Here is a 14334-nt window from a genome sequence, read left to right as displayed (position 1 = left end):
ACTACAGGAAACGTATGATCTCTGTAATTGCAAACAAAGGTTTCTGTACCAAATATTCAGTTCTGCTTTTCTGATGTATCAAATACTTATGTCATGCAATAAAATGCAAATTAATTAATTAAAAATCATACAATGTAATTTTCTGGATTTTTGTTTTAGATTCCTTCTCTCACAGTTGAAGTGTACCTATGATAAAAATTACAGACCTCTACATGCTTTGTAAGTAGGAAAACCTGCAAAATTGTCAGTGTATCAAATACTTGTTCTCCCCACTGTATATATCACTATATGGACAATTCCGAACTGAATTTACAAATTGCAAATTTTGTTTTTGCATCATTTCTGGATTATCGGACTGATAATGGGTAATGGGCAAAGAAATTCAAAATGGGTGATGATATTAATTAACAATAATTTCAATCAGAATGTGCAAATTGTACAAACAGATCCACAAGAAGGTGGATCCTTTTAAATATGCTGGTGGAAGATAAACACATTAGGCTCATTAATCTATACAGTCCAAATAATGATGATCTACACTTCTTTGAAAATATCTATCACAATCTATCGAGCTCACAAGTAACAAACAATCCTATTATTATGGTGGGAGATTACACAGTTTTAAATACTTCAATGGACCATAAACGAAATCAAACTACGAACTATCAAACTATCACCCTCATGCACGTGTCCATGATAGTCAGAGATCACTAACATCATGGACACATTAGAAGTGGTGGATAAATGGAGGCTTTAAAACCCTGATCTAGTGAGATATACATGGAGGGGGCTTAATCAAGCTAGTCGTCTTAACTAACAAAGGAAATAAAGGAACTAATAGCACAGGTGGGGGGCAATAGAAATAACTCTACAATAGAGGCACAGGAAAATAATAAAAATAGCTGGAGAAACTTACTGAAGAACGATCAGGTGTAATATACTACCAAAATAATGCAAACTGGAGGGGAAATTGTGAAAAATGCACAAACTTGTTTTTGAATCTTCAACATAGAAATGCTACCAAAAATTATTTACAGAAGAAACTTGCTACAAATGATGGAGTCATCCATTATACACCGACTGATATCGTGATAGAGGAAGCAAAAAAATGCAATCATATGTTCTCTTTTCAGTCTCCATCTTCACTGAATGATATTAACTGTAAGGATTTTTCCCTAATAATAGTGTAAAATGAACAACTGCATAGAAATATTTGTGTGAAGGCCAAATTTCAGAGGAGGAACTTCTTGATGCCATTAAATATTTTCAGTCCTGAAACTCCAGGGCTTGATGGCATACCAGTTGAGTTATATCAAACCTTTTTGTTATGTACTCAAAGGTCCACTATTATCATGTTTTAAGTACTATGAAATGAAAATGTCACATCGGTTTGAAGGAGGAATGTGTAATATTTTTTTTTATTAAGCCCAAATTATGGCGTGCTGTGTAAAGGCACGGGGACGAAGACCAAACAAACACGTATCAAAACACAGGGTAGAAACCCAAAACAAAAGAGCGAGGAGTACCTCGAATAAATAACACACGCGCACAATGATTAACCCACGGGACGAGACCCGTAATCATCTGCGCAATCCACATTGGCACGAAAGCCAAAACACACAGCACAGGTACTCACACGCACCAACGGACATTGTAACAATAATCGACAGCCCAATGGAAACCAAAGGGCACACTTATACAAATACTAATCAGTGGGAATAGGGGACAGGTGTGCGTAATGAAGTTCTGGCGGGATCCGTGACAGGTAATCAGATACTCAGCAAGATGGTCTGATTGCACTATTACTGAATCAGGACCCAGCTGGTAAGTATATAGATCCAGTCCATTAAAAAAACTGGAGGCTCCGAACACTTCAACGTTGTGATGCAAAAGACCTAGCAAAATGAATAGCACATAGAATTAAAAAGGTGTTATTGGATATTATTCCTCATGAGCAGCCAGGTTTTTTACATGGACAATACTTTTGATAAAGTAAGACTATAATTTATATATAAATGCATGGACTATTTTAAATTTGGAGAATCCCTTATACAATGGCTTACAGTTATGGAAAGAGGAGAAGGTATCACGTTTCAGGAGGAGACCCAGATGCAGACAGTGTTGAAGTAACAAAAGTGTATTACTAGAACAGGGGGCAGGCAAAACGACAGGTCAAGGGCAGGCAGAGGTCAGTAATCCAGATCAGAGTCCATGAACAGGAGACAAAGGGCTGTGAGACATGGGTTTGATCCTAGACACATGAAAAGTGGGATGTATACGGAGGGTACGGGAAACAGAAGACGAACAGCAGAGGGGCAAATGATCTTAGAGATGGGGAAAGGGCTGATAAACCGGGGGGAAAGTTTGCGGGACTCCACCTGGAGGGGCAGATCTCAGGTGGACAGCCATACCCTCTGCCCGAGACGATACCAGGGAGCAGGGGTCCGGTAGCAGTCCGCTTGCCGTCGATACCTGGAGGTGATCTTGAGAAGAGCCGACTGGGCTCTCTCCCAGGTACGGCGACAGCGGCGGACAAACATCTGGGCCGAGGGTACAGTGGTTCCTCCTTTAAAAGTTGTGAGCTTACACCGCGGGACTTAGAGGTACCCAGCGTCACGGCTTCATTGCTCCAGACCACCACAAGGGGGAGTTAGAGCACTCATTGTGCATTTGGGTCCCAAGGTTTTTATATGACCAATCATATCGAGTGGTTCCAATGACGAATTTGACGCGAGCCCTCCGTCCCTGGTGACTTTCTTCAGCAAAGATGGCTGACAAAACATTACGGGGAAGCAAATGTAAGTAGTTAGAATGTTTGTAAAGTGGTTGTTCCACTGGATATCATAAGGTGAATGCACCAATTTGTAAGTCGCTCTGGATAAGAGCGTCTGCTAAATGACTTAAATGTAAATGTAAATGTCATAACGTGTCAAGCAAAAAAAAATACAATTGAGAGGAATGTGTTAGTTAATGTAGAGAAAAATGAAGTCATAAAGTTAATTTACGAAAATCGCTATTTAGCAAGTTGTTTTCTGTCATATCCAATACCAGGTGTATCAAACTTCATTCTGTGAATGATGCTGTGTCTGCATGTATGTATTACAATTATACACTTCAACAGTGTTTACCACTCCTGCTCCTGGGACATCAATGACTACACATTGTAACTATGCAATAGACTAGAAACATGATTTAAGTAAAGGTTGCTTTGTAATTCATATATACAGAATAAAAAACAGTACATCCTGCCAGCAGGTCCACAAGCGTGCTGAGTGATGCGTGGAAGAGAGCGAGGAACAAGATGGGAGTAACAATCCAGGCTATTTGCTCTGAGACAGGGATAATAATGTAATGAAACAAGCAGGGAGCAGGTTTCGAACCCTCTACATTCTAGCCCGAAGTCCAGCACGCTATTGACTGTGCCCAAATGTATTAATTGGGGTTGGGGCCGATTGTGGCTAAAAACACTTTATCAATTGGAATCTTTAACATGTGGAAAGGGGAAAAGTATTATTATTAGTTTTTCACAAGCATAGCAGGATGGGCTATTAGCTGAACAATAGACTATTCAACCTTTACTAAAGAATAGTTTAATAGAGCTCGGTGTGAACCCCCTCTCCCCTCCTCCAGTTTGTGCTGTTCTGTGAAGGGAGTAGTACGGTACTGTATATATCAGATTATTCTGCATACAGTGTCTTCAGAAAGTATTGACACCCCTTGACTTTTTCCACATTTTGTTGCATTACAGCCTGAATTAAAAATGTATTCAATTTAGTTGTTTTTGTCACTGGCCTACACACAATACCCCATAATGTCAAAGTGGAATTATGTTTTTTAGACATTTTTACAAATTAATGAAAAATGAAAAACTGAAATGTCTTGAATCAATAAGTATTCAATCCTTTTCTTATGATAAGCCTAACTAAGTTCAGGAGTAAAAATGTGATTAACAAGTCGTGTAACAAATTGCATGGACTCACTCTGTGTGCAGTAGTAATGTTTTAGTAGCATTATTTTTGAATGCATACCTCATCTCTACCCCACACATACAATTATCTGTAAGGTCCCTCCGTAGAGCAGTGCATTTCAAACACAGTTTCAACCACAAATACCAGTTTTTTTTTCAATGCCTCGCAAAGGGCACCTATTGGTAGATGGGTAAAAAAAAAAGCAAACATTGAATATCCCTTTGAGCATGGTTATTAATTATACTTCGCATGGTATATCGATACACCCAGTCACTACGAAGATACAGGTGTCTTTCCTGACTCAGTTAGTGGAAAGGAAGGAAACCGCTCAGGGATCTCTTGTTGACAGACTACTTGAACATAAAATTGCATAAACATAAAATGACGCTAGATTCCTTTACTTAATACTCATCCCGGATCCGGGAGCATCCTCATCAAAAAAGCTGACTAGCATAGCCTAGCCTAACGGGACAGGGATATCATATAATATAATTTTCATGAAATCACAAGTCCAATACAGCAAATGAAAGATAAACATCTTGTGAATCCAGCCATCATTTCCGATTTTTAAAATGTTTTACAGCGAAAACACAATATGTATTTCTATTAGCTAACCACAATAGCCATATTTTCACCATGTTTCTACCGCATAGGTAGCTATCACAAAACCGACCAAATAGAGATATAATTAGTCACTAACCAAGAAACAACTTCATCAGATGACAGTCTTATAACATGTTATACAATAAATTTATGTTTTGTTCGAAAATGTGCATATTTGAGGTATAAATCATAGTTTTACATTGCAGCTACCATCAAAAATATCACCAAAGCAGCCAGAATAATTACAGAGAGCAACGTGAAATACCTAAATACTCATAATAAAACATTTATGAAAAATACATGGTGTACAGCAAAGGAAAGATAAACATCTTGTGAATCCAGCCAATATTTCCGATTTTTTAAGTGTTTTACAGCGAAAACACAATATAGCATTATATTAGCTTACCACAATAGCCAAACACACAAACGCATTTATTCACCGCATAGATAGCATTCGCAAAAACCAGCAAAAGATATAAAATTAATCACTAACCTTGAACAACTTCATCAGATGACAGTCTTATAACATCAGGTTATACAATACACTTATGTTTTGTTCGAAAATGTGCATATTTAGAGCTGCAAACCGTGGTTATACATTGTGAAAATGTAGCAACATTTCCCCAGAATGTCAGGAGCTATTTTGGACACTCACCTAATCTGACCAAAGAACTCATCATAAACTTTACTAAAAAATACATGTTGTACAGCAAATGAAAGATACACTGGTTCTTAATGGAACCGCCGTGTTAGATTGCCCAAGCAAGTCTCTTCAAATTATTGTTGTCCTTTAGTAGTGATTTCTTTGCAGCAATTCGACCATGAAGGCCTGATTCCCGCAGTCTCCTCTGAACAGTTGATGTTGAGATGTGTCTGTTATGTGAACTCTGTGAAGAATTTATTTGGGCTGCAATCTGAGGTGCAGTTAACTCTAATGAACTTATCCTCTGCAGCAGAGGTATCTCTGCCAGTTTTATCGTAGCGCTTGATGGTTTTTGCGACTGCACTTGAAGAAACTTTCAAAGTTCTTGAAATGTTCCGTATTTACTGACCTTCATGTCTTAAAGTAATGATGGACTGTTGTTTCTCTTTGCTTATTTGAGCTGTTCTTGCCATAATATGGACTTGGTCTTTTACCAAATAGGGCTATCTTCTGTATACCATCCCTACCTTGTCACAACACAACTGATTGGCTCAAACGCATTAAGAAGGAAAGCAATTCCACAAATTAACTTTTAACAAGGCACACCTGTTAATTGAAATGCATTCCATGTGACTACCTCATGAAGCTGGTTGAGAGAATGCCAAAAGTGTGCAAAGCTGTCATCAAGGCAAATGGTGGCTACTTTGAAGAATCTCAAACATAAAATATATTTTGATTTGTTTAACACTTTTTTGGTTACTACATGATTCTATATGCAGGTAGCCTAGTGGTTAGAGTGTTTGGCCAGGAACCAAAAGGTTGCTGGATCAAATCCCTGAGTTGACAAGGTAAAAATCTGTCATTCTGCCCCTCAACAAGCCAGTTAAACTACTGCTCCACTGTAGGCTGTCATTTTATATAATAATTTGTTCTTAACTGACTTGCCAAGTTAAATAAATAAAAATGAGTTATTTCATAGTTTTGATGTCTTCAATATTATTCTACAATGTAGAAAATAGTAAAAAAAAAAAAAAGAACAATGATTAGGTGTCTCCAAACTTTTCACTGGTACTATATTATTTTTCATATTTTTCAGGGGGTACTGCAGCACCCTCAGCACCCCTACTATGTGTACAACTACTGTCATAGAACACTTGGTGGATGTTTCTTTTGTCTTGGTGTTTAATTTCTGGGAACATAGTCTGTGGTTTAGGGAATTTCTGCTATTAGATTGTAATGCTTGTGGTAAAGAAATATTGAAAGCATTTAATGAGAACTAAAAGATATGCAACATGAAAATATTGTCTAATTTACATTTAACAATATATTGATGGTTCCTTTCTAGGCCCAGAGATAGGCTATCCAAAGTCAAACCAACATTGCCAAGGTCGTACACCAGCCAGTTGAAGATAATTGGCTAAATTATTTAACCTCTGGGATAGGCGTGACACCTGTCGACAACTTCCGGTGAAATTGGAGGGCGCGCAATTCAAATAAATAATCATAAAAATTATGGATATTAAACATATAGGTACATACAAGTGTCTTATATCGGTTAAAAGCTTAAATTCTTGTTAATCTAACTGCATTGTCCGATTTAGAATAGGTTTTACAGCGAAAGCATGCCATGTGATTGTTTGAGGATGGCGCCCCACATCAAAGTATTTTTCAACCAGCACAGGGTTCGTAAAATCACAAACAGCGATTAAATATTCACTTACTTTAAAAAAAATCTTCCTCTGATTTGCAATCCAAAGGGTCCCAGCTACAACATGCATGGTCGTTTTGTTAGATAAAATCCTCCTTTATATCCCAAAAGTCTGTTTAGTTGGCGCCATCGATTTGAGTAATCCACTCGTTCAACATGCAGAGAAAGGAATCAAAAAAGCTACCGCTAAACTTTGTTTAAACAAGTCAAAATACATTTCTATTAAATCCTAAGTTACCCTAAAATGTAATTAAACTATAATATTTAATACGGAAAGAAGTATGTTCAATAGGAAAGTACAATTAACAGGTGCGTGTCCTCTTTGTCTCACGTGCACAGACTGATTTCCAACTCTGACTCCCAGTACCAAAACTCAAAATTCTTTCTCGTTTGCAAAGAAACAAGCCTGAAACCTTGAACAAAGACTGATGACATCTAGTGGAAGCAATAAGAATTGCAATCTGGGAGCTGGAATTGCATATGACTCATAGCTTTCCATTGTAAGAGCATGGGCTCTCAAAAAAAATAAATCTGGTTGGTTTTTCTTTGGATTTTCTCCTACCATATCAATTGTGTTATAGTCTCATATATTATTTTAACATTTCTACAAACTTCAAAGTGTTTTCTATCCAATGGTACCAATTATATGCATATCCTGGCTTCTGGGCCTGAGTAACAGGCAGTTTACTTTGGGCACGTCAGTCAGACAGGAAGTGGAGACACCCACATCAAACCACATCCGAAACCAACTCACATTTGAATTCAGTCACAACCTCTAGCATTTCTTAATGAACAGAATCTAAAACGAGGCCAAATCAGGAAGTGCAATCACCCTTTAAAGGGAACAATAGAGCAACATTATTTGCTTTCTTTCTGTTTCTAACATCTCCATAACATGCACAATGAACATGCAACTAGGCGTTCATTCATTAAGATGAGTCAGTGTTGAATGTGTCAGACAGAGAAGGAGGATATTCATTGGTGCACACCGTAGCAAAACATTTTGCAATATGTAAAAAGCAAGTGTTTTTTTGTTGGACAAGTTCATGTAGTCCCTGCCTGTTTTTACTTGTTTGCTCCCGTTTGGTTCCTGGTGAACACACCTCTGGTGTCAGAAAGGCTCGAAACGTTTGGGACTTGACCCTTCCCTAAAATGAAGGTATTAGAGAGCTTGATATGCTTCTCTTTCCTGTCTAGCCTGACAAAGTGAGATAGTTATTTTCTTATAAATTCCAAAACAGGATGGTGTAGGGGTCTGGGTTACTTGTATCATATCCTCATTACTGGTCTGACAATAGATATTTCACCAAATTCCAAGGAGAGTTGATTGAATTCCCAGTCCAAACTCAATCACGATCACCAGCTTTTAGTCCTAAAACCCGGAAATTAGTTACCGCTGGTTCTTTCAGCCATTCCTATGGCAGAAATGACTGATGGAAAGAAAAGGGTTTTGGGATTAACGCCCGAAAATAAGGTCTGAGGATAACACAGGTTTAGGTTATCTTATACGTGTGGTTCTATTAGATAATATCAGCCATTTAAGATTACCGTTATGAATTATGAAGCCTCTATGTGCTTTATGTGCTTTTAAAAATGACATAAATGGTATAAAAATGAACAGTGACGTTCTCTGATGAAGATAATCTCATAGAACAAAATGTATAAGATCTCCTAAGGCTGTGTTTACCACAGACCTTATTTGCGGTATTTATCCAAAAACCCTCCAAAAACACCATTAATTTTCCCATATGCTTTGTCTAACGAACCATCGCGGAGTTAGTGCCTACAAAAAGACTCCATTACAATTGCTCGAGTTCATGGCACAGGTTGCTTCATTAATGCAGTGTGTGTCCCAGTTGAGTCCACTTTAACTTTCAACAAGTGGCAACCCGTCATTCATTTTGAGCCACACATTTTTTGCAAAACAAAAAATATATACAGTATATATAATTGTCTATACATACACATATATATATATATTTTTTTTTTGTGGGGGGGCTTGCCTGTTTTGCATATTATTTTGGCATTAATACTTGTCACATATCAGTTTGCAAACAATGTAAAAAATGTAATATATCATTCAGTTAATAAAGCTGCATACACACACTGTCTTTTTTTTGTTTTCATGAGTAAGGCAGCTCCAAAATTCTGGTGTTTCAGCCTAGCTCAGTGCTTTCTGTGGTGGTGGGGCGAGCCAGCAGAAAATAGAAGCTTTGCGCCGTGATTGGCTCAGTGTTCTGTCACTCATGGGGACAGTACGTCATTGCCAAGTTTAAGTCCTTAGTAAGGGTAGACATCCAAAATTTCAGCCCTTTGGGTCCTGCCATATAGTTATATTACAAGTGCCCTTCCACGAAGGCTCAAGGTCATTGGCGACAGATACAATTACGTAAAATCACGTTATATGTACAGTAGCTTTGATTGGACTGATCATGTCAACATTTTACTTTCAAAGTCTTAGCTAGCAGTCATCATAATGAATCAAGTCGACAATCTACTGGCAAATCCTTTTTAATCCTTGTCATATGAAGAGAAATAATGAAGAGAAATTATAGATAAAATGTATCGGTGCTCATCGGCCATTGGACATAAAGATTACACAACAAGTTGAAAATCGCAAATTCAACAATGCGTGGTTTGGAAGGAATCAGTGCCTAACTGTAAGCATTGCAAAGAAACCACTAATGTTAGCCTGCTATTCAATGGAGTGGCTGTGTGCTTTTCTTTCTTCCGAGTTCCCACCATAAATCCAAAGAATGCCAGACTTTGATGACAAAGTTTGATGACAAAATTTGCCCACAAAGGACCACCGCGCCACCTTCACAAGGTGAGTCGAACAATGTCTTGTATGCTGCTGCATAAATGATGTAATATGCAAGGGAGTTATGTATACTGTAGCTAAGAAAGTAATACTAAGTGTATGTTGTGTAGTAAGCTGTTAGTAGGCCACGTGCCTCACGCTAATAATTTGGTCTATTTTCACCAACGTAGTATTCTAAACAGATCGTTCGTGGCCGGTGTGTGCTTGTTTGCAAACTTTTTTTTGTAAAGCTTTGACATGCTACTGATCGTGGTGGTGGCGCTTGGCTTGCACGTGCAAATTCAGCACACACAACATTCTATAATAGAATTGTGCTATTTGACATGGCAAATTAAAAGCTTATTTAACGCGTCAAATAGTGTTATATGAGGTGAATACTTTTTGACCCGCAAAGACCCAAACGGCGTTCAATGTGCATCACCCTAATAATTTGGTCTATTTTCACCTCTTAATTTCGCCTACTGTTCTGACTTGGTGGTGCACATGTAGCCTATAACCTGTTTTAGAGAAATGTAATCATCGAATATTATAAGAGCTTTCATTGTCTGTTTATATGCAACCTTTATTTATCCTACGGGTCTGACTTGTACAGGGAGTACACTGTATGAACAGCCCATGTTCTGAATTCTGTCTGTACATTTCAAAAGTGCTGAACAAATGGTTATATTGACTATGTCTTCGCTCACTCATTAATGTCTTAATCGAAATTACAGATTCCCTCTTATCCACTTGTTGTCCCCATATGCCATAGTTTGTACATCTCAATTGTCAGTAGAAACTACATTTGTTTAATTAAGCAAGCCAGCCATATCAGCTATGGTTTTTTTAAAGGCAGTAAATGCTGAAAGCCGGGTGTAGCAGTGGTAAGCTGTTGGGACTGCTTTGTGTAGGCCCTAACAGTTTGTGTGCACCGTTTGTCACCGTTATAGTGCAATTCATGTATTGTTTAGTGTTGTGTTGTGTAGGGTCTTTGCTGGCATGCATCCCACTGGTTTCCCCCCCCCCCCCCCCCACACTAAGATTTACATGTAAAAATCGCCGCTGCTTTCAACACTTGTCAACTTAATTTTCTCTACTGGCTGCTGCAGCAGATTTACTTTAAATGACAGACACTAAAGCTCGATCAAATTCTACGCCATCCGTTTGAGGCAAATGGCTGGGCTATGCAGCGTGCGCCTCTCTTCAATATGTAATGTGGTCAATTCCACTTGGACAATGTCAACTGTAATTTATCATTTTTCATTCATGGATTGAATATGAGCGCTTTTTGACTGGTACTACAAAGATAGCCTATAATTGCAAAAAATTTAGATATTTTATCAACATGAACCTTCAGTTTTCATATTTCCAAGTTAATCAAGGCAATGAAATTAGAGGACTATTGTTACTGTGTCAGTGGTGTGCCAATGTTGTCTCAGTAAGTCAGTCATGTTATTTGCATATACCATTAGCCTCCCAAATTGAGGTGGAATTAAATTTTGAGGTTGTTCATTAAAATCAATTAAAAGTATGCTAGACATAATTAGTAGACCTAGACTATATAGTCACGATGGCTCTTTTGTGTTGGTGACTGTTTGCTTGCGGTGTAAATGAAGAGACGCTTGTGCACGATCAGGAGGGACACAGAGCCAGAAGGAAGCGAGCTCTGATTCTGATGTGCTCATTTCACTGTTCACTCACGCAGTGACGATAAGCAGCGCTGCGCAGCGGACGAGGATGCTCTGTTCTCCCCCGCGTACACCCTCCTGTCTCATGCTTTCCACGATCAACATGGAAAGGGCTTAATTAATTCCCCTGCCCTCAAGCTAATGAATTTTAACTCGCAGTTTGAGACTGGACTTATGTTAAAGCACTGGACTTTCCCTACCGAGTGGTTAACGCTGAGGTATCTGCCGAATAATAAGTCTTCAGAGAAGGTACGTTTTATTTGTCTGGAATAGGTTCTGAAGTTAGCATGTTAGCTCAGCGACGCCGGGTTTGGAATGGTTTTGTAATGTCTGTTTTCATTATTTCCATACCAGAACAATATAGCTCAGTGACAGTGTGTGTCCATTTCGTTTTTACAAACCGTGTTGCCAAGTTTGTCCTTCATATTGCCTGCTATTTTGTTGAGGATATCTCAGAATCGCTTTGCGTAGAGACTTTTTCCCATTTATCATGACGATAGCCTAGTGAACAAGATAGATATGCTTGTAATTTGGACTGAAGTTCGGTGGCTGCATTGTAGCCTATCCCTTCTCACAATTCGTCGCGGGGGATAAACGCCGGGCAAAAAGCCATAGACCTTGTGTCCCTGGACCGGAGCCGAAATACCATCAGTGGGCGTTGTAACCCATTGTAACCTAGCAATAACGCCAGCTGTTTCTCCTGAGGAACGCGAGGACCATCTGACTGCCATGCATTGCTCCATTTTCGCAATGAGCGCCTGGAGCCGGACTGTCATTTTACACCGTTTTTAGGGATTTGACGACATACTTCAGTGGGTTCAATGAGAAATACGACCACGTTTGGTGAAGGGTAGGCCTATTGTTCAAGTGTCGCGAATCGCTCGTGGGAATGCCAGTCGCTATTTGCATCACGTTACAATGCACCGGGTGTCGATTTATATCGATGTTACTGGACATGAATCATCTCACATGCGCTATCGTTTGGATGCATTCTGCATAGGCTACTGCTCCATATGGACAGCAAATGAAACAGAAGCCTCTGATGACAACACTAGGCTAATGGTTGGTGCTTTCAGGATTAATGTGTTCATATTCAGTGCTAAAGATGATTGCAACGTTCTATCCTTATTATACACGGAATTTGAGAAATGTTATAAGCTCTTTGGAATATTCAGGCAACGTGACCTTTTTTCAGCTTCTTGTTGTCTCTGCGGGGCCTAGCACTCGTACTTCAAGGACTTATACAACTGATTTGACCAAGTTGTGTTAGTAACAGCTTTGAATTCATGCAGTTTATCCTTGTTGTTTTTGGCTCGGGAAGCATGTCATACGCGGTGATATTTTAATACATATGGCAGCATTTTTCAGTGAATAATTTCGTCTTGTTTACATGGTTGTGTCCCCTCTTTGTTGTGATGGCAATGGTCGGGTCCATAATCCAGCCACATATGCTAGTCTTGTGCCTTTAATCATAGAGCCTTGCTTACATTATTTTTGATAGACTAATGCTTTAACTTTGTATCCTTATAATGCAACAATAGTACTTTAGAGATGCATTATATTTATATTAGCATTGCCCGTGCGTTTCGGTTTTAAACCACTCTTTTTTTCACTCAACTCTTTGCTGGGTCCAAAAAATGTTCACGGTGCACTTTTCCTTTTTGAGGGAGGGGTGTTCTCTCTCCTCATTTTCCAATCACGTGACTCAGCAGAATATCCAGCCAATAGGCTACTATGCCCTGTTTGCCGACACTGTTATTTTAACGATTACCCACTCTTACCTTGTGTAATTAGATTATAAAGAAGGTAGATTGAATTATTGGTCTTGTTGTATAGAATTATTCAGTTATTACTATGTGATTACAATGTTACTAGTACTACTCTGCTATTGATGTGTTATAATAGTGTAACTATACCCGTGTGACTGTATACTGTAGGTGGGCTGAAGGAGTGAGATCCTCTCATGACACCCTGCATGATGGTGACAGTGACAACATTCCATAACTGGCACTGACACATGCATGTCCTTCAACACCGGAAGACAGAGGAGACCGACTGACTCTTGTGTCAAGAGAAATGAGATGAAGAAGACTAACACAAAGCATACGGCTATGCAAGGCATCATGAGTGACTAACCTATGTCGCATAAAACAGTACCAATCATTTCGATAAGAGTTAGGTTTGAGCTTGTTACAGAATGACAATGGCTTTCTTAAGATTAGTGGCATGAGGCCTGTTTGTTAGTGTGGAGTATAGTGGTTCTGGTTGGGGTAGCTGTTGAGTATGTCAAGTTATTAACCATTTTGAAAAGGACATTTCACCATAGCTCTGCCACTGTATATAGTTATTACTATATCAATAACATTATGTTTTTGTCATAAACATGAAAGAAATCTTCTCTCCACAAGCTGGAATGAGCACATTTTAATTTCACCTGTAAAATCCTTTGTTTCGTGCCCACTGTGAACCCGCAGGAAAACATACAAATACTGTATATTCCTCTGTCCAGTGTCTGTGTTCTCTTTCCCATCTTAATCTTTTCTTTTTACTGGCCAGTCTGAGATATGGCTTTTTCTTTGCAACTCTGCCTAGAAGGCCAGCATCCCGGAGTCGCCTCTTCACTGTTGACGTTGAGACTGGTGTTTTGCGGGTACTATTTAACGAAGCTGCCAGTTGAGGTCTTGTGAGGCGTCTGTTTCTCAAACTAGACACTCTAATGTACTTGTCCTCTTGCTCAGTTGTGCACCGGGGCCTCCCACTCCTCTTTCTATTCTGGTTAGAGCCAGTTTGCACTGTTCTGTGAAGGGAGTAGAGATCTTCAGTTTCTTGGCAATGGCTCGCATGGAATAGCCATCATTTCTCAGAACAAGAATAGACTGACGAGTTTCAGAAGAAAGTCATGTTTTTCAAGCCATTTTGAGCCT

At 39.0% G+C, this 14334-nt stretch overlaps 1 protein-coding gene across 4 annotated transcripts in view; it reads left to right on the top strand.

Annotated features, from left to right (window-relative positions):
* Positions 1-11412: 11412 nt before the first annotated feature.
* The window catches only part of LOC139564067 (voltage-dependent L-type calcium channel subunit alpha-1D-like), a 116783-nt gene continuing 113861 nt past the window's right edge, over positions 11413-14334 (top strand). For all 4 annotated transcript variants that reach the window (XM_071383291.1, XM_071383295.1, XM_071383287.1 and 1 more), the window contains exon 1: positions 11413-11659. The gene's annotated coding sequence lies outside the window, so the exon portion shown is untranslated. The remainder of the gene's footprint in view (positions 11660-14334) is intronic.

The sequence above is a fragment of the Salvelinus alpinus genome, chromosome 2 (assembly GCF_045679555.1).
Source record: "Salvelinus alpinus chromosome 2, SLU_Salpinus.1, whole genome shotgun sequence".
NCBI classification, from domain to species: domain Eukaryota; kingdom Metazoa; phylum Chordata; class Actinopteri; order Salmoniformes; family Salmonidae; genus Salvelinus; species Salvelinus alpinus.
Note: the sequence above shows the minus strand (reverse complement) of the source record. Positions and strands in the feature narration are given on the sequence as shown.